A 21,221-nucleotide genomic window follows, 5' to 3' on the forward strand; every position below is an offset into this window, starting at 1 on the left:
ATACTAAAACCCGCCTGGACGTACGGTATTGAACTGTGGGGTTCAACGAAACGCTCCAATATTCAACGAATTCAATCTCTCCAGTCTAAAATTCTCCGCACTATCGTTAACGCTCCATTTTACGTTTCAAATCTAACAATCCACACAGACCTGGAAATTCCGTTTGTTGGTCAGGTTGCACGAACTCGCTATAAAAACTTTCATCAGAACTTGCACTCTCATTCCAATCCTCTTGTCCGCCACTTATCATCTCATCACCATCCAGATCATCCTCCCAGACGATTAAAACGCCAGTGGCCTCGCGATTTTCTCTCTTCTGAGGAGAGTAGCTAATCCTAGAGATGACTTAGGGAGTGTTATCACTGGGTAACTTCTCCCCTCAATTAGTTAGTTCGATGTCAGTTATTGTCATTGTTACTAATAGCGTGTCTAGCGCTGGTGTAACTTTACAAATAAATAAAAAAAAAAAAAAAAAAAAAAAAAATAACATTCTTTAATTATTTAATGGAAATGGTTATTGTTAGAAGGAAATTTAAATACTGTTAACTCAGTGTAGATTTCTAGATGGTAAATTAAGTACTCTATATTGCAAAGTATATTGCTAAAACACTTATATATTGCAAAGTTGAAAAAGATGCTTTGAAATCAAGACGGGTAGCACAAAACGCTGCTCCTCATCGTCTAGAACGATGAAATAAAAGGTGACGCAAGAAAAAATATCCTCAACCCTTGCATTGCTAGTGTACGAGTTGTGGCTACTAAATAACGAGACTGATGCTGCTACAGAAAAACTATGCATGCGCCAAATCCTAACGACCGCGACAGCTGTGCAGCGTAAAGACTTCTCTTTCGATTGCACCGTCTCACGTGTTTGTAGAGAAATCTGTCTGACCGACCGTTGTTTGTGCTGTAAGAGGTGTTAGTTTCGTTTTGCCGAAAACATGATACTACACATGTAGTAGAGAAAAGAATTGTGAAATTTCACATGAAACTGGGCAAAACCTCTACTGAAACTTATCTTTTATTAAAAGAAGTTTATGGCGATGAATGTTAATAACGTGCGCGAGTTTTTGAGTGGTTCAAGCGTTTCCAAGATGGCTGAGAAGACGTCGGAGATGATGACTGCCCGGGTTGCTCGCCCTTCCACGTCCAAAACGGATGATAATATCGATTATAATTCATCAACATTACTACCGTGAGGTGCTCGCTCAACTCCGTAAAAGAGTAAGGAAAAAACGACCCGATTTGTGGAAGAACAAGTCACGGGTTCTCCCATCAAGACAACGCGCCGGCTCATACTGCATTGTCTGTCACAAGACGTTTCTAGCCAAGTACAACATCCCAGTTTTAGGCCATCCGCCTTATTCGCCTGTCCTGGCCCCATGTGACTTTTATCTGTTCCCCAAAGTCAAATCTGCATTAAAAGGAATACGATTTCAGTCCTTTGAAGCTGTGAAAGAAAAAGCGGCACGCGTCATGCAGGAGCTCACAGAAAAAGACTTGAAGCACTATTTCGAATAATGGAGCGTTGTAGGGATAGGGGAGGGGTGTATATTGAAGGTGATAATAACTAAATATGTTTAAATTTAAAATAAAATGTTTTATAGCAATAGTCTCGTTATTTATTAGCCACACCTCGTAAGCCAGATACCAAGTCATGATGTACCAGTCCAGTTACAGTGGTAATCTGTTTGAGACAAAGTGATGGGAGATGAGGCAGTTGATGCACCAAAAAAACAACTAGGTAAATCTTTACCCCAAAAATTACAAGAATTACGCATCTGCTCTGAATTAAGCTACAGGAAGGTAACAAAATGTTTACTACCAAAAAGAGATAAAGCCGACGACAGTAAAAAAAGGTGGGCTAACTCTGATTTACTTGATAGCTCCTCTGAGGAACAGATCTTCCGTCTAATTTGGGGATTAAGGGGGAGCAGATTGAAGTTTCCTTCTCTCACAATGAACCATCACCACTTCTACTTCCAGATAATTATTCAATATGGACAGAAGATGGATGCAGGTCAGACTGTTCTCACCTGGTGAAGTTGATTGTTTTCTGTTAATTTTTCTCATCAGACATCTGATTATCTATTAGTAGGATGTTCTTCTTCTTTTTTTTTTATTCATTTTTAGTAGCGTCAGTAAGTGAAAGTTCTTTATGGCCTTTCTTTAATCTCCGCTTCATTCATCTCTCTAAACTTACATACACATCGTGAAAGAGTGTTCATGACGTAACAAGCTAGATGAGAAGTTAATTAATTTAGAAATTATTAAATGGATGGCCTTTCTCAATTAGTGCATAATTCAATTAAATCATTAGATATGCAGCTGCATGAACACAATATTTGCTAAAACTCAAGAATACAAAGAGTGAGAATGTACACTTTCTTTGTTAATGATCTTTCAATATCAGTTTTTGGGATTAACTAAGATCCTTCATAAATAAAAATTGTTATGCTTCCAACAAAAGCCTACATATTTTTAAGTCAAGTAATAATTGGTAAAAAAGTCGCCATTTTGTGAAGAGCTTCAAGAATTATGGTGAATATATTGAGTGCTTTCATGAAGGGCATCTGGGTGATATGGCGATGAAATAGATATCGCGGTGTCCTGCGATGGAAAAGCGATATAGAGCAAGAAGTGACCAAGAAAGCAGATGATCTATTTCGCTTGAAGTGCCACTTTCCTCAGCAAGAGGATATACGAGGGTCGTTTGAAAAGTCCGTGCAAAAATAAAAACTACTTAATTTTTTGGGGTAAACCTTTTTTATTTTTCAACATAGTCTCCTTTTAGGCTTATACACTTCGTCCAACGCTGCTCTAGTTTGTTGATCCCTTCCGAATAATAGGATTTGTCCAAGTCTGAAAAATAGCCATTCGTTTCTGCAATCACCTCCTCGTTTGAATAAAATCTTTCTCCCACCAGCCATTTCTTCATACTGGGGAACAAATAGTAGTCCGAGGGAGCCAAGTCTGGAGAAAAGGGGGGATGTGAAACGAGTTGGAACTCTATTTCCATTAATTTTGCGACCACAACTGCTGAGGTGTGAGCTGGTGCGTTGTCGTGATGGAAAAGGACTTTTTTGTGGGCCAATCGTGGGCGTTTTTCTTGCAGCTCGGTTTTCAAACGGTCCAATAACGATGAATAATATGCACCTGTAATAGTTTTACCCTTTTCCAGATAGTCGATGAGGATTATTCCTTGCGAATCCCAAAAGACAGTCGCCATAATCTTTCCGGCCGAAGGAACGGTCTTCGCCTTTTTTGGCGCAGATTCCCCCTTGGTAACCCATTGTTTAGATTGTTCTTTGGTCTCAGGAGTGTAGTGATGTATCCATGTTTCATCCATAGTGACGAAACGACGCTTAAAGTCCTGCGGATTCTTCTGGAACAGCTGCAAACCGTCCTTGCAACACTTCACACGATTTCGTTTTTGGTCAAGCGTGAGCAATCGCGGCACCCATCTTGCGGATAGCTTTGTCATGTCCAAATGTTGGTGCAAAATATCGTATACCTTGACTTCGCTCGGCCATTCCAAGGAACTATTGGGTGGTGAGATTGGATGCTTACTCCGATTGGAGAAAGAAATAGCCATAACTAAAAATATAACTGCAGCAGCTGCTGTAAATTTACTCCGAAAAAATAAATTCATGACTGACAATAGACCTTTAATCCAAAGGATTTAAGAAATTTCGTGACAGAAATGCGATGCAGCACATCAGAATCACTCAATATCACCTAAAGTCTGATCGATTAATGGAGCGATTCATACCAAAACTTTAAAAACAAAGATGTCTGTCTGAGAAAGATGAAGAAGACAGCCCGAACAAGAATAGTTAGCAAGGTTGTGGCTAACCTATTGGAAGACACACCTCATTGGACTACACATAAATGAATCGGCCGAGTTATTTATGAGAAAAAAAAGAAGAATGACTCCTTATAGTGTTAGACAGGATGAAGCTAGATCCGAAGAGAAGTTCTTGAGAAAGAAATTCGGAAACCAAAAAAAAGGTACAACGAGGAACTAAATGTATGAGAGAAATGAAATTACTGAGAAACAAAGAGGTGTGGATAAAAAAGGATGAAGGGAAATGATCGAAACTAAGAGTGATTGACAAAAGAAAAAGCATGCAGGACCAATAAAAGGGTGACTGCACCAGAAAAAGGCAGAGGATGAAGAAAATGAGCTGAAGAAGGAGAGGAAGCCGCTTAAAAGGGAAGAAATAAATGCAAACATAGCAATAGTGCAATGTAATGCATACGTAGCAGTAATGCACAAAACAGTGATTTCAAATCACTAGTAATTGAAATTTGAATACGTCACTAATGTAATAGCTGGGGGGAAAAAGTGGCATTTTCGGTTTATGGATTTCTTTCCCCTTTTTGAAAATCTTTTCATGAAAATTGATGTGGATTTTCTGGAAAGCCAGTAGCGTCAAAGCTCTCCTCAATAGTTTAGTTTTACTGAAGTGTAACGAACTAATTTTTAATAAAAAATTGAAGAAGATTATGTATAAGATAATGGTTTATACAATGGACTTTCAAGTACTGCATTTCTAGGCGCCACAGTAGACGAACGATTAGAGGCGAGACCTGTAAAGGTAATATGTATTGTGGTACTGGGTTCGATTCTTGGTCTCTTAAGCCTTGCATTTTATTTAATGGTTAATAAAAGAAATTTACAGTAAAGTATGTTTGCTAGTCGCCACCGTCCACGACACCTAATTTGGTAGTTGGACGTAAAGCCCCGCCTGAAAAAATAGGCGATTATTTTACTACTTTACCGCATTTCTGATGCTAAAAACCCCTTTTCCACCAGTTAGAGAAAGTTAATATTATTCAACTAGATTATTGTTTTGCAAATGAACCAACAGGTTGTAAGTGTTAAAATATGCTGAAGTACACATTCGTCATTTTTAAAATACACTTTTAAATAAATCAAAATTGCCATCGTAATATTTACTAATACTTTCATAACTTTCTTCATGATAAGCAGTTCTTCTCCATCTTAGTTTGATTATACACATATATATATATATTTGTTAATGTTAACAGTCATCAGCCAAGTGTGCTTAAAATTAAAGTGTTTAACTTTTTAAGTTCAGATCTGGTTTTTTTATTATTGCAAAGGAATTTTCAAGCAGAAATTATTATTATACAGTTGGTGTTTGTTTGTTTTTTAACGAGAAAATGTTAATTAGGATATGTTTTTGTAACAATAATGTAAATTATATTCATTTAACATTTCCGGTCTTTTTTTACAAACATTACACTTGAAATAATGATATAATCGGAAACTGACGAGTTATTATTGTCAGTGAAGCAACAAACTTCAATTAATTCCATTTTTTCCTTTATTTATTTATATAATAATAAAGATAAAAATCTTTAATTATTATATTTTTATTGCTACAAGTGTGGTTAGGCCTAAAGAATGAAATTCATACGGTAGTTATTAGGCAATGCCCAAATTATAATACTATTATTATGCGTCGTCTTCACCAAGTTTTATAAAGGAAAAAGATTTTGCTTGTTGATGGTCATGAAATAGATGAAAAATGTGATCATTTGATGAGAAACCAATGACGCCAAGAAGCAATAAACGTACATGTGGGGGCAAAAAACATCAACAGAAAATTTTTACAAGGAAAAGAAGCGGAAAAGCTGGAAAAAATGGTCAAGATAAAGAGCTAGGAGGTACCAGCCTTTCAAGCTAGTGGAAATGAGCTTCTGGAGGTACGAGGTGTGTTCAATAAATAAGGTGAATTTTCAAATTTCGCGGGCTACGTACATTCGAATTACGAATGTTTTTTTTTTTTATGTTGGTACACTTGTCTCGAACATATTTTCAAAGTTGTAGCTATATAGCATGTTTAGTTTGTTTGTGAGAGGCATAAATAAGGCAAGTGTTTTGCGAGTTCGGCGATTTTCTTCTGTCGACAAAAATGGATCAACGAATTTGAATCAAATTTTGTGTAAAAAATGGAATTAAGTGCTCAAAAACACTTGAAATGTTGACAGTGGCGTACGGTGAGAGTACTCTGGGTCAAAAAAAGGTTTACAAGTGTTACAAGCTTTTCACAGAAGGTCGAGAAGATGCGAATGACGACGCTCGCCCTGGACGCCCCAGTACATCAACAACCGATGAAAATGTTAAGAAAGTAAAGAAAATTGTTATGAAGACTCGTCGAATCACAATTAGAGAAGTTGCTGAGGATGTCGGCATATCGGTTGGCACATGTCATGCAATTTTTTCGGAAATTTTGAGCATGAAGCGTGTGGCAGCGAAGTTCGTTCCAAAATTGCTGAATTTTGATAAAAAAAAAAAACCGTCGCAAGAGCATCGCTCAGGAATTGTTGAATGACATTATCATGCCTCAGCCACCGTATTCACCGTAAATTGGGAATGAAGTTAACCTTAATGAAGTGGATGTAAAGGTAAAGGTATTAATCGGGAAAGAATAACTGTGGGATGGTTATAAACGCGGTGTATCTTCAAATAAATTGCTACAGCGATTAGCGAGTGAACGTCACTTCCCCAAAGGTGAAAAAGAGATCGGCTGTGCCGGCACTTGTAAGGGGAAAACGGAGAATTGAAGAAGAGATAGCTGGGAAGTGAGCTTCGACTGGGAGTCTGGGAGAGAATGAGAATATCTCGAGGGATCTAAATTTACGACCAATAGCTTGAAGGAATGGAGGAGGTAATTAAGAAATTTGTTTCATTATTCTAAAAAAAAAAAAGTTATCGAAAAATATTCTAAGAGGGATGAAAATAATTGAAATTTGGATTTAAAATTTCAGAGTCTTCAAACTTAGAGTTGATGGCAGGGGGCATTTAAGAGTAGAGTAAAGTAAATTAAAGTAATGCCTCTTTTTTTAAGGCGAGCTTTACGTCCAACTACCAATTAGGTGTCGTTGACAGAGGCGATTAGCAAATCGTACTTTACTCTAAAATTCCTTTTATTAACCATTAAATACATATTAGCTTTACAGGTCTCACCTATAACCGCTCGGCTACCGTGGCACCTACATTTTAAGAGTAACCACAGTAAATACAGAGCAACTAAACAGCCTTAAGATCTCGCTTGCTTTGCCAGTCCATCAGGCTCTTAAGACGTAGTCTTATTATTTTAGGGAATTTACTATACAGAGGGCAGATCTTAAATGTCAAGTCGAATGCAGAAATAATAAAGAGAAACTTTTTGTTGAAAACAAAATGTTTTGTTTAACATACTGAATATTGTAAGAAACGTTGCATAATGCTATTTATTCGTTCAAATTTAATTCAAAGCACAAGCTACAGTTCATTTTAGCTAATTTACATATTTCAACCCAATTTAAATAAAAAAATGTATTTTAAAGAATAAATACGACGTACTATTGTAATAATTTTATAATGATAAAAGTAATTCATTGGAACTATAACTTAATTTTTTTTTGAATAAATTTTATAACCTTAATATTCTAATTCTTTTGTTTGAACAATAAAGTTGTATTATATAAATAATAAAGATTATTTTCAACAACTTATATTCCAGAAAATACTTGTTTTTTAAAAATGCGATATATTTGGTTTATGATAAATGATGGTAATTCTCGTACTTCCGATTATTTTAGGGAATAAATATCTAAAGTCCAGATTGGTTCCTTAATCTGTTTTCAGTGCCTTGACAAACACAATGAGTGATAAAGTCTTAAAAGAGAGGAGATTAGTGACGTACGAGGGGATCAGCGCACTGTCGAACATAATAAGCAATACAGTCATGAAAGGGCGTTGTGCGTGGAAGTATAGTGTACTGCAAGAACATCATTAAGTCATGAAAAAGAGCTACTATGAAACTCCAGAGCACTGTCGAACATTATGACTAATTAAGTCCATAATAAGCTATAAAGTCATGAAAGGGCGCTTTGCGTGAAAGTACAGTGTACTGCAAGAACATTAAGTCCTGAAAGGGCGTTATGCGTGAAGGTACAGCGTACTGCAAGAACAAAAAGTCATGAAAGGGCGCTGTGCATGAAAGTCCGGTGTACTGCAAGAACATTAAGCCGTGAAAGGGTGCTGTGCGTGAAAGTCCAGTGTATTGCAAGAACATAAAGTCATGAAAGGGTGCTGTGCGTGAAAGTCCAGTGTACTAAAAGAACATTAAGTCATGAAAAGGTGCTACGTATGAAACTCCAGAGCACTGTCGAACATTATGACTAATTAAGTCCATAATAAGCTATAAAGTCATGAAAGGGCGCTTTGCGTGAAAGTACAGTGTACTGCAAGAACATTAAGTCCTGAAAGGGCGTTATGCGTGAAGGTACAGCGTACTGCAAGAACAAAAAGTCATGAAAGGGCGCTGTGCATGAAAGTCCAGTGTACTGCAAGAACATTAAGTCCTGAAAGGGCGTTATGCGTGAAGGTACAGCGTACTGCAAGAACAAAAAGTCATGAAAGGGCGCTGTGCATGAAAGTCCGGTGTACTGCAAGAACATTAAGCCGTGAAAGGGTGCTGTGCGTGAAAGTCCAGTGTATTGCAAGAACATAAAGTCATGAAAGGGTGCTGTGCGTGAAAGTACAGTGTACTGCAAGAACATTAAGTCATGAAAGGGCGTTATGCGTGAAGGTACAGCGTACTGCAAGAACAAAAAGTCATGAAAGGGTGCTGTGCGTGAAAGTCCAGTGTATTGCAAGAACATTAAGTCATGAAAAGGTGCTACGTATGAAACTCCAGAGCACTGTCGAACATTATGACTAATTAAGTCCATATTACGAGGGCCCTCCGGAAAAAAAAAAAAAAAAAAAAACGAAATCTACTGCTAGAACAATTTGGAATTTTCCTTTTTAAAAGATGTGCTAAACTACAGGAAAAGTTACAAACAGTTAAACAATGACTGATTTTTGAAAAAAAAAAACATTTTCCTTGTCCAAGAGGAGCCAAAAAAAGAGAGTCTATTTTAGCTGAAAACACAAAATAGAAAATTGGCAGAATTGCAATAAAAAAAAAAAAAAATCTCCTAAATGTTGAATAACTAAAAAAGTGAAACTAACAGTAATAATGGCGGCAAAGTGACTCCCGCTCTGACACTACTAAAATTGTGTTTGTGTGTTTGTGTCTGACTAAAAGGAAGTAGTGAAATGTTAATTGGTTGGCAAACATCCTAATATTGACTATAAGTATACATACGTATTTGTGTGTATACTGTTAAAATGGTAGCAGGTAAGCGTACATAGTAATAATACAGACAGATGTACCTGTGTATGTGCTAATGAGAAAACGATAGTGTCTGTAACTTGTAAGTCATATTGCTCATCCTGTTTAGTCAGTTCAGTTTCTGTTATTTTATTGTTTGGCCACCAATAAAATACTCGATACGCCTTGCCCACTAATTTCACTTTCATTATCTATCCAAGTCTGTGTTCTGTTTTTTTTAAAAAACCGCACAATATGTCTTCTTGGAGTTATAAAATATTCTCTAATTACTGGTAAAAAAAGAAGATGACGTTGTATCAAACTTTCTATGAGAAATATTTGATGGTAATATCTGAGTGGAGATTCTCTGAGAGACCAAAGAAAAAAGGTTTTAGAAAATTTTCTCTCTCATTCTCAAAGAACATTCTCAAAAGTTGCTTTAACTATTTTCACTCAACTCCATGTATACAATGCAATCGAAACTTTTGCTGAGGAAAGCCGGCGAATAGATCTTAGAAATAGGGAGATTTGCATCTTTTCGAACAGTCAAGCTGCACTGAAGGCCCTCACTTTCCTGGTTTGGAAATGTAAAAAGGCCCTAGAACAACTGGCACAAGTTCGACTGGAATGCGTGTCGGGTCATATGGGGATCAAGGGGAATGAAATAGCTGATTAGCTGGCCAGGAACGGAGCTAACACTCCTTTTTATCATTTCATCAATTTCTTCTAATAAAAAATAAATTTAAGATTAAAAAATAATGCAACGAAATGTAGTAGACAGAAAAAAAACAAGATTTAAGAAATAGTTACAACGCTCTGCTGGGCGAAGATGAAATAAGCATGGAAATGGTTAAGAATGAAGGAGAAGCGCTGAAGTATATTAATATGTGTTTTACAAGCTGGAGTGGCTTTTTGGAAGGTTGTGACTGATTGGAAGCCTGTATCAGCATGGTTTTTACCCTAGATGATGCACTTTGAAAATCTATTATTTTCTATGCAACTGATGTTAGAGAAGTCACACGGGTAATGATGAGTTTATAGCATCAGTTTAATTGACTTCAAAGAGGCACACCACAGGAGAAAAGTTACTGGAATTCATGTAAAAGTTGGGAGTTTCTTTGAAGCAGATTCTCAGGGGGCAGTAATATCAAAAACTTGACTTCTGTACACTTTAGGATAAATAAAAAAACGGCTTAAGACTAGAGTACAATGCATCCAGAGTAGTTCAATGTATAGGTTTTGAGTTTTGAGTAGGAGCTATAAGGATTCCCTGATGGCACGATTTATAAACTGTAATAATGATGATGCTATAACAACCAGAAGTAAAGCAAGCATTGGCTGGTGCGAGTTAGGAATTCGATGAGAATATAGGATTGCTAATCAATGATAAAAACCATTTTTTGGCGAAGGAGAGGACAGACAAAAATTGTCCAGGAAGATGGCGAGTTGAAAAAAAACAAAACAGATCACAGTAATTACCGACCACAATGAAATTAAAACGATACTAGCTGAAGGCAACATATGCATTAGAAAAAGTATTCAAATCAAGCAATTTGCCCAGGATACTGTTCCTGATGAATAATCTCAAAACGGTACAATTAGGCCAGTCGGTTTAAATGCCAATGAAACCCACTGAACCAAGATTTCAAAGAGAAATTAATATTTAGTAACCATGGAGACAACAGGTGCCGTAAAAGATCTAGAATAAAATGGCTAGATGATGTCAAGGATGATCATCGCAAAATGGATGTAAGAACATGTAAACCAAAAAGGCTAGAGACCAAGAGATTTAAAGGAACGGACGAGAAAGTGGGCGAAAGCAGGAGTTTAGTAAACTATAACAGATGAAGGTTTTAGCAATGACCAAAACTTACCAATAAATCAGAGGTCTTATAACTATCACCTAGAGCTTGTACATACTAAATGTAAAAGAAAAAATATTTAATTTTATCATAAAAGTTTTCATTAAAGAGCTAACAAGATGTAGAACGGTCTATGTATTTATAATTATTTGTAGAATACAGAAGCAATCAGTAATCAGTATTCACTGACGTACACCAGCCTAAAACAGACGATAAATCTAAATAATGTACACTACAATGACTAATGTTTGTAGTTGTAATGTCTTATCCGCTTATCTACGTACAAAATCAGAATTACAATTGATTTTGAAATTGTACTTTTTGTATTCCGTGAAATTTTTTAGTTTAGCCGGATTTCTATCCGTATTGTTGTGTAAAGAAAAGTTGCTAAAAACTATTTAATTTTGAACAGTATACATACACAAGCATCAGTGGAAATGGAAGGGATAATATTTTGCTCATAACTAGGCGGAGCACAAACTTCAAGGAAGCCCTACGGTGGAGCCAACTCCATTACTCTTCAAAGTATTGATCTACAGAAATAAAACCCAAAATAATAAATAACAAGGAGCAAATATCATTTATGATGACAAACAATTGGAAAAATAATTCCAAGTTGGATGGAGGAGGAAAAATTCCATCTCTATCTCCAAATAGTTAAGATGTGGGTAAAGAAACCCATCTATAAGCCTCTGACACTATTGAGTGATTATTCCTAACTCTGCTTCTTTCTATCTCCCTATAACTTCTCTAGCACAAATCAAGAAGTCATGCAATCGATGAGACAAAGAAAGGACGACTGTGTCGAGAACGGTATCTCTGAGGCACAAGGCGCCCTCGCGGAATAATTAGCTTTTCTTGTCTAATCTAATTTGGGAATCATCTAGAGCCTCGAAGTGCTTCTAGAAGTGGAGGACATGCTCTCCTTTGAGAGAAGAGGGACGTATAAAGCTTCTGGGAGTGACTATCCCAATCTTTCGGCTCCATTCACCAGCTAGGACTACTCTAGAAATAAACCTGCCCTGGAGCATTAGAATGGGATGTATTAAATTGCTCTTCCTATTCCAGAAGAAATTGGAATACAAAAAGATAGGGGCATAAAAACATGTTGCTGCTAAAAGAAAGAATAATACATTTATAGAAAATATACCTATACAAAAAATAGGTTATGCATATCTTCGACATAAAAGTAGAAGGTTAATAATCTTTAAAGCTCTCTGTCAGCACATTTGCGATTTCCCATAACGCTTAAACCATTCTAGTAATTAACAAAAAACCCTATGATAATATCCGGAGTAATTGAAGCAAATAGATTAAGATTTGGAGTATAAAAAAGCATGCATTCTGTTACTTACAGCAGTAAAGAGTTCCTTTTATCCTGAAGATTTCATAAGATATAAATGGCAGGTTCAGAGCAACTGTGAACAAAATCAAAATTTATAAATTAAGAAAAAGATAGGTATTTTCTTTATCAAAATATTAACTAGTGCCAACAGTAATTATTGATTCAGTATGTTACTTCTTTAACAACTAAAATGGTTGAAACATTTCGGCAGAAGCAGTAACACTTCTAAGAAGAAGATATTATTATGATTAAAAAATTGTAATCCGAAAGTGTGTCTCAAAATCAGGATATAATTGGTTTCATTAATAAATCTATAATTATGACTCATATTTTTAAAAATATAAGTTTTCAAGAAAACGAAATAGTTCCTTTGCGGAGAAAGGCAATTTCATGTTTGTAACGGTTAGCAAAAAATTGCTTACCTAAAGCCAATAATTTGAATGCACGACAAAACTGAAACCATGTTGCCAATGTCCGTGACCAATCAGACGAGGAAATAAAAGAAAACTTTTCTACAGAAATTGATGATCAAGTGTGTATCCGGTTTACAAATCTAGTGAAACTTAAAAAGGCCTAGTTTTGAACAAAAAACCAATATTAATTGGTTAATTTGATACAAACACTTCTTCCTATCAAAGCTTCACAAATAAATATAGAGCTTTAAACAAAAGGGGCAAAGCAAGTAAAAGTTCTTACAAAAGATGCCACTCAATAACACAACATAAAATTCTATACATTGTATTCTTTAAACATTTTAAAACTGTAAGAATAATTCAACAGACGAGATATATAGTTGTTTATAAAATTAACCAAAAACTGAAATGTATGTGGCAAAAATATTCTTTACTGCAATCGTCATAGTTTGCAGGTACGAGCTAGAAAGATACGAATTTAAAGACTACCACAAAAAACAGAGATGAAATATTCATTAATATTTTCGTATTAAAATGTAAACGCCAAACTTTAATGAAAACTGTAATTTTCAATTAATTACCTTGCTAACTAACGTCAATAATTTCAGGAATTGTGCATACATGAAATTGTGGATGTTATAAATGCATGGATTAAAAAATGTAAACCATAATTCACAAAATATTTAAAATAAATAGCTTGGAAATATTACAAAATTTTAAAATACTAGAATTTGGATTTATTGAGAATCGTATCAAATTTCATTAACCAATAATGGTTAATTCAATTTCATTTACTATTGTTGGCTGTTTATTGAAACTGCTTATTTAAAGTAAAATATTGATAACTTACCGTAAAATCTATCGCTTTCTTGAAACAATGTTTTATTTTGAAGTTGGAGTCAAAGGAATTCAAAGTTTTTTAACCATAGGCTCTCCATGACTTTGTTAGGTTACAATCTGTCTACCTTAATTATATAACCTAACTCCTAAGAATATTCTAATAAAAGAATAAAAAGAAATAGAAATATTGAAGGCACTTACTTTAAAATAATATTATTTTAGAATAACACGAAGGCTAAATATTCTGTTACAAGAAAAATAATGAATTCACTGGTCATTAATTAATTCACATCTTTGCATAAAGTTTCCATTAAGGGGGGCTGCACAAAAACCAGTGGTGCATTGATATCAGTGACGTATGAGATAGCACAGTATTTTAAATCAAGTTTGCCACTCTGTTAAATATAGGTATCCTTAATTGTCAGGTGAGTTACTAGTTGCCGGAAGCCATCTTGTTCTTTAATTTTAATAATGTGAAGTTTCGTTCGATTTGTGAAGTAATAACACTTTTTATTGTTTTTAAAAGTAATTCTTAATGAAATATGAAACTTTAATAAAGGTGTATTGTTAAATTAGTGAACAAGTGGAGAGTGTAAAAGTGTTACCTACGATATAAAATTAGATTGTCATCAATGAAGTTTCAATTTAAAGAAGGTAAGATTTAATTATGCATGTATTTAACTGTTCAAAATTACAACATAATAGTGATTTCAGTATTTTCGCCTACTTTGAATCATTTAAATGTAAATGACAATTGAATAATGTGGTATACAACTTTTGTTTTAATAACGTCATACTATCTTCTGAGATAATCAGCTAATCTGTATTTGAAATATTCAAAATTTAAACTTCCAAACATTTGTTTTTCTTATATCTTATTTTCTTAATAATATTACATTGATAATTTGTAATTAACATTTTAAAGTATTCAAAAACGTTTAAATAATGGGAAATGAGATGGTGGTCATTTCTATTAATTATCACCGCGAGCGCTAGAGGCTCTTCAATAAATTTTTCTTCTTTTGCTGTCAAATTATAAAAAGCTTCTTTCTTTTATCTTTGGTAATAATAACTTTCAAGATTTTTTGGAGGAAAGATCATGGGTTTATCTATGGCCAAATATATAAGTTGCTTATTTTAAAATTTAGTGAATAATTTAATGCGTTTCCACTTTTTTAAATTGATAAATGTACTGTTTTTGGAGAAGCTTTTTGAATGGCAATTATTTTCTAAAGAAAATGTCTATATTTTTTCCCTCAAGATAGTAGTGTATAGTTCTAGTAGTGTTTTCTTCCTTAATTTCTCAAATCGATTACGTTTGGGTCGCTGTGTGACAGTCAGAGTTACAGCTTCCAGGGTTTCTGAACCACTATCAAACTCAACCGGGAATTCACCCTTTGAGTATTTTATTACTCCAGCTGATTTACTAGAAACTGGATCAGACTCCTGACTTTCTGCATAGTAAAGTTCAGAGTCGGAATAGTGTTCAGATGTACACTGAAGGAACCTGTCTCTACTTGGCAAAAGTATAACTTTGGTCTTCATCATTGACTGAATATTTGTCGCTTATTAATTTACACTAAAAACTATTTCTCTAATTAACTTGTTGAATGTAATTAAAGGAAAGAAATTTGGAAGGATCCTAATTAAGTGTGATGTTTCTTAACCATCTGAAAGTTGATTTGGCTTTAGAGACCATAATTTTCTACTCTCTATTCGTAAGCTGTTAAAGCTAAAATGAAAGAGTTATGGAAGTGCAGTACTTAATTTATTGTTCCGTTTACAAAAGACTGAAATATTTTTCATTTAAGTACTGAGATTGTGATGCATACAAAAAAATTGGTCGCCGTCAATTGATAATTTAAACACGACTTCACATATTCAGTTGTTTCAAACGTATAATTAGAAACTGCATTTGAAGATCTTCCATTGCAACGTGTTAATTAGCGATTCGATCAAGTTTTGCATGAAATATAATTTCAATGAAATGATGAGCAAATATATGAACTGATAATAAAACAACTTCTACGTCAGCTTTCCTAAAATGGTTTCTTAATAATTATATTTAGAGAATAATTAGACAGTAAAGTTTTGGAATAGCTAGGATGTACCAAGGTGATTTAAACATGATCGGTGACAAGGTTGAAGATCTAACATCATCCAATGATCTTATCTTATTAATGCTACTTTAGATGAACGTTAATTTACTTGCTTGCAGTTGCAACATCATTAATATTACTTCAAATTAGTAGTATCGCTGAACGGCCTATTGCTTGTCAACTAGCTAACCTATCATTAATCTTTCAGAAGAATTATTGATTTAAACATATCAAACTGGAATTTGTTCACGTCCTGGCGACCAAGATGAACTTGGGGATTTACTTACACCTGCTTAATCTAGGAGTTAATTTAAAATAATTATATTTGCTCATTCTAACCTTTTTTTTTATATTAATTTTTTAAAAAAATTTAATATTTGTAATATAAACAATATCTTTCTCTCATATCTCAAAAGAAGAAAGAACGCATAACGATCGGGTAGATTTTCAATCCCTGTTCGGGCTGCATATTTCAAAACCGGAATTCCTCCGGAATACGGTACCATGTACCAGCACCTGTGGAATATTTATGATTATTCTTTGTGTTGTTAGAATTTCGAGGTGGAATATGTGCTCCTTACTGTCGAATGAAGCTTTTCTGTACTTTTGTTTTTTTTTTTTTTTTTTGACAGTCGCTAAAGTCAAAGGGCATTTCATTTAAACTTGCGACTAACGTTATCATGCCTATCACTTTGGCATGCAACTTCTTTTCGGAGAACATTACATGCATTATAAGGCTTTATTGCACTATTTAGGGCCCAGGAAACCTTAAAACAGTTATATCCAGTAAAAACTCGTATTGTATGATTTCAATACTTCCTCGTAATGAAAGAAACCAAAAAAGACCGAAGTAAAATTTGTCTTGTCCAGTTTATTTAAAGATAAACCCAACTTTTGTTGAGGGGAAAGTTATAGCTTAATGGCGAAGCGTTGAAAGCCATTGATTATCTCTTTTTATTAGCTGCAAATAATTACCTAACACTATTTAGTATTCGCTAATTAACAGGTGTAAGTGAAGTACAATGTCAAGCGCACTTGTTGATAGGTGGCGAAATGATAGCAGGCAGTCGTTTGGAACTGAAACGTTAAGTGTAGCCTGACGGCCGGCATGAGATTAGCTTCAATTGAATGCCAGTTAACCATCAGTTGCTTGTTAATTTATGGCGTTAACTGGACATAAATGATTTTTTAGTTTAAATTAACCGAATTAGCACCTATGAATTATTCATTAAATTATGATTTCTTTGAAAAATGTGGTGTGTTCACTGTTCACAACTTATCGCAATCGGAAAATTAGGGATTGTGCTAAAATTTGAATAAATTACTCATCTAGGTGGGCCTTAAATTTGGAGATTTTACTCAAATATTGAATTCTTCGTAAAATTTCACAGGTAATAATCTCATAACTTTACACTCCAATTACACTCGAAGGAATTCAAATTCACCTCTCCGCTCAGATCTGATTTAAGAAGTATAAGGTTTAAAAATCAAAGTTGTATGAGTTTAAAGATTTACAAAAAAAAATCTTTCGTTGAAATTCGCAACTGCAACAACTGTTGCAACAAGCAAATATGATGTAAGATGAAATAATATCAGGAATATGGGATAGGAGAAGGCAGACACCCAGTGGTGTCGCTCCATTAACGTGAATATAGTACTATATTGCTCTTATGAGGAGAGCAAATTGCGGGGCCATCTTCTCTTCAATCTCCTTGGAGGATTACCTTGGTATTGCGGAAGAAGATAAGTGTTCAATTAAAGGATTAGGATGAGCTGCTGAATTTTAAGAAACGAGTTTTAGTAAGGTCGTTAATGAAAGGGATTTTGAGATCATTATGGACAGTGAGGTTAGATACATAGAATGGAGCGTTCAGAAGTTTTCGGAGTATTTTTGATTGTAAAGTCTGTATGCGTAAAGAATTGGAACGTTTAGTTGATCCCCCATACTTAGGATGCCGTATGACCAAATAGGTCGCAGTAACAGATGTTTTTTTTTTTTTTTTTTTTTTTTTTTTTTTTTTGCGAGGGGGAAAATGCCAAAGGCACCTTCCGACGATCTGTCGGGTGTGTGGGGCTCGACCCACTAAAAAAACCCCTCCCCTTCAGGCGTAAATATCCATCCCGGAACCGCCAAACAGCATTACTTCGGGATGGCGCCTCGTTACTTGACTTTCCTTCCTTTTTTTTTTTTTTTTACTCTTCCACCTTACCTACAATAATTCGAGGTCCTTCTTTTTCCTTATTAATATTTTTTTAACAATGGAAGATACCTTTGCCCAGGCTTCCTCATCTTCCAGCATCCGCCCGACGATGCTGTCCGGAGCTATCGGACCGGTGACTTCCTGCAAGCTTCTTCTTTCTTGTACCCATCGTGTACACTCAAAAAAGGTGTGCAGGGCGTCATCCGAGTCCGAGTCCCCGTAAATACACGCCCCAGACGGCCTTTTCCCTATTTTTTTAAGGAATCCTGCGAAATACCCGTGGCCAGTAAGGAATTGTGTGAGGTAATAATCCACCTCCCCATGTTTCCTTTCTGCCCAGATCACCGGGTCAACAATTAATTCTGCCGTCCATCGCCCATGGCGGTCATTGGCCCAGCAGGCTCTCCAATCTTGTGCCAGCCGAGCAATCGCTCTCTTTTTGGCGTCGGTACTACCTAGAGACTCCCTCAGCAGGTAGGTCCTTCTTCTGGCCATTGCCACCAAGTCAATGGGGGGAACACCTGCTATTACCAGGGCCGCCGACCTGGAAACCGTCCTATAAGCACTGATAATTCTCAGTGCCCCTTTTCTTTGGACTGCCGCCAGCCACTTCTTATATTTTCCTTTTTTAGGGCTTCCGCCCAAATTTCGCTGCCATATAACATGGCAGCATTTGCCGCGGACATCAAGAGCCGTCTCTTGCTAGGCAAAGGTCCTCCAACGTTGGCCATTAGCCTGCTTAGTGCCGATGTGGTTTTTTCCGCCTTAAGAGATACATGTTTTAAATGTTCCCCAAAAGTTAGTTTTGTATCTAGGAATACTCCTAGATATTTTAACGCGCTTTTGGTTCCCATTGCTACTTCTCCCACTTGCATCTGGACTCTGGTATCAATGTGCCGTCTTGTAATGAGGAGGACTTCCGTCTTTTGTGATGCCAATTCCATACCATGATCCTCTAAAGTAACAGATGGTATAAGAGTCTTTTGTTATGTAGGTTAAGTTTCGATCGTTTGTCAAGTAGTCTGGCTAGAAGTTTTGTAGCATTGTCTTTTCAGTCTAGTATGGGGATTCCATGTCAACCGTTTGTCTAGGTATGGTCCAAGGTAGCGAACTTTATCCACAGTTGGACAGATTTAAAAAAATTATTGGTGCCATTATAGAGAAAATTAAAAAAATAAAATCTATCGAACAGAGTAAAGCAAAGGGTAGATTTCGTCTATAACCTTCCTTCGATGCTGGGCTAAATTTAATTTTGATTGATTGTTTTATCTTTTATTTTTCGGACGCATCTACTTTTTGGCAAATCAGCGCGATTGTAATAATTACAACTAAATTAGTCACAGTGTAATTGCATCTAACGATAGTCTTAAAAACTGTCTTGAGTAAATTCTAGATCAGATTAATAACGGGCCACAGAGCGGGTTCCTATTCCCCAAAGACTTTTCAAAAGTTCGTCGTAATCGCGCTATAATCCAAGATTATTATGAACTAGTCATAAGAATTGACTATGGCTCAATCATTTATGACAAAATTTTACCCAAAATTCCATTGGCAACAGTTCCTTACGTAATAATTCTTTTTATTTTCCCATGCCTTTAAAAGAAAATAATTAAAATCAAAATATGAAGAGTATTGAAATGAGATTTATTAAAAATAATAGTTGATTAGGTAAAATCAGGAAGATTATTGATTAATGTGTGGTTATGTTTTGATGATTATATTGGGTAAATATATAAACAGATGCGTAGCCAACATTTCAACATTTCTATCTTATAACAAACTAGAAGGTACCTTTCATATAATAAATTTTTGGTTAACACACGATTTATATTATTTACCTTCACTTTGTTACTTCAGACAACTTCTTTTTCTTCTAAGAGGCCACCTTGCCATTCTTACGACTCAAAAAAGAAATACATATATGGAATTGTATAGACTTTCCATTGTTTAGTTTCCACCTGAAATGACCGTTTTTAGGTTTTCTCAGTTTAAATATGGTGGATTTTTGTTATAAATGTTAGTTTTGAATTAAGAATGATTTATAAATAAGGAACGGATTTTTATGTATTTAAAAATGCCAAATATTTAATTAAAATATGCATTTATTTTCGTCAATTATGTGGAAAATATGTGATTTTCTTAAAATATTTTCTGGAATATTTAAGTAAAATGGACATTTTTTTTATGAAAATGGAATTTTTTTGGGGGGACAAGTTATAATTATTTATACAAGAAAAGAATATTTTTACAATTTATAATAATTTATTAGGAACAAAATAATTTGTTTTTACAAGTTATAATGATTTATACAACAAAGAACATTTTTACTATTTATAAAAAGATGTGTTAAATTTTCAATTTTGAAAACTTCACTCTTCGAAATTGTTTGCAACCACATGAAATTTCAAATGTTGGAACGTAAAGTGACGACGATCTGGGCGTAAGATGGACTTGTAACGACTAAAAGATCGTTCAACATCTACAGATATTATAGGTTTCCTTGCTGAAAGAAGTTATCTCGTTGGTTGTAAAGGGTACACGATGTTCTGAGGTGACTTCTGTTCCACTGATAATATCAGAAATCTGGCAGATGGTCTCCCACCCTTTGTTGTTGCTCAGTACTTCTACCAGTTTTGATCTGATCAGATCTCCTTTACTCCCAGGTATTCCTTCCACCTTTTCGATGACTTTTTTTAACGTTGGACACGTTTTCTGTCAGTCGAACATTTTGGGACTCAAGTTGGGTAATGGCTTGTGCAAGAAATACGCAATTGTCAGAAATGAATGCAAGGTCGTTCCTTAAATTTGGTTTCTCGAATAAAGACTTGGCTGTATTTATCGCTACTGCTTCGTCTTCGAGATGTGAAAGGACTTTCTTGATTTTATTGTTGTTTTCATAGTAATACTGAGCTGTTTACTGTTAATACTGTAATGCTGAGCAACCAGTTGTTTGTTTGAGGCCGATGTTCGTGGCATTTCACCCAAAAAAGAATACACTAAGTGACCGAACGAAATGAATTGGACACTTCAACGAACGAGCTGAAAGAACAGACAACGTCAGACAACTTCAAAGAACTAACAAGTGCCCGTCACTGTTTAGCAGCATTCTGTATAAATTACAATAACCATTGTACCCACTGTGATTCACAGCCCTACAGTCTGTGGTTCACAGTTCCTGTCAACCACCTCCCAATTATGAAAATATGCCCAAAATGAAAAATATGAAAAAATTGTACATATTTTGATTAAATATGTAGAAATATTTATTTATTTTAATCAAATATG

The 21,221-nt window shown here is 35.1% G+C and overlaps 1 protein-coding gene across 2 annotated transcripts in view; it reads right to left on the reverse strand.

Annotated features, from left to right (window-relative positions):
• Positions 1-13,911, reverse strand: part of TwdlT (TweedleT) — a 74,008-nt gene extending 60,097 nt beyond the window's left edge. The window contains exons 1-2 of one of the 2 annotated variants that reach the window (XM_074137434.1): positions 13,838-13,911; positions 12,394-12,456 (exon numbers count right to left, since the gene is read on the reverse strand). The gene's annotated coding sequence lies outside the window, so the exon portion shown is untranslated. Of the gene's footprint in view, positions 1-12,393; positions 12,457-13,646; positions 13,733-13,837 lie in introns of those variants that run through there. The other variant, XM_074137433.1, reaches the window with a different exon arrangement.
• Positions 13,912-21,221: the final 7,310 nt, after the last annotated feature.

Source organism: Rhodnius prolixus, unplaced genomic scaffold (assembly GCF_049639745.1).
Source record: "Rhodnius prolixus isolate KJV_2025 unplaced genomic scaffold, Rpr scaffold_5, whole genome shotgun sequence".
Classification (NCBI taxonomy): Eukaryota; Metazoa; Arthropoda; class Insecta; order Hemiptera; family Reduviidae; genus Rhodnius; species Rhodnius prolixus.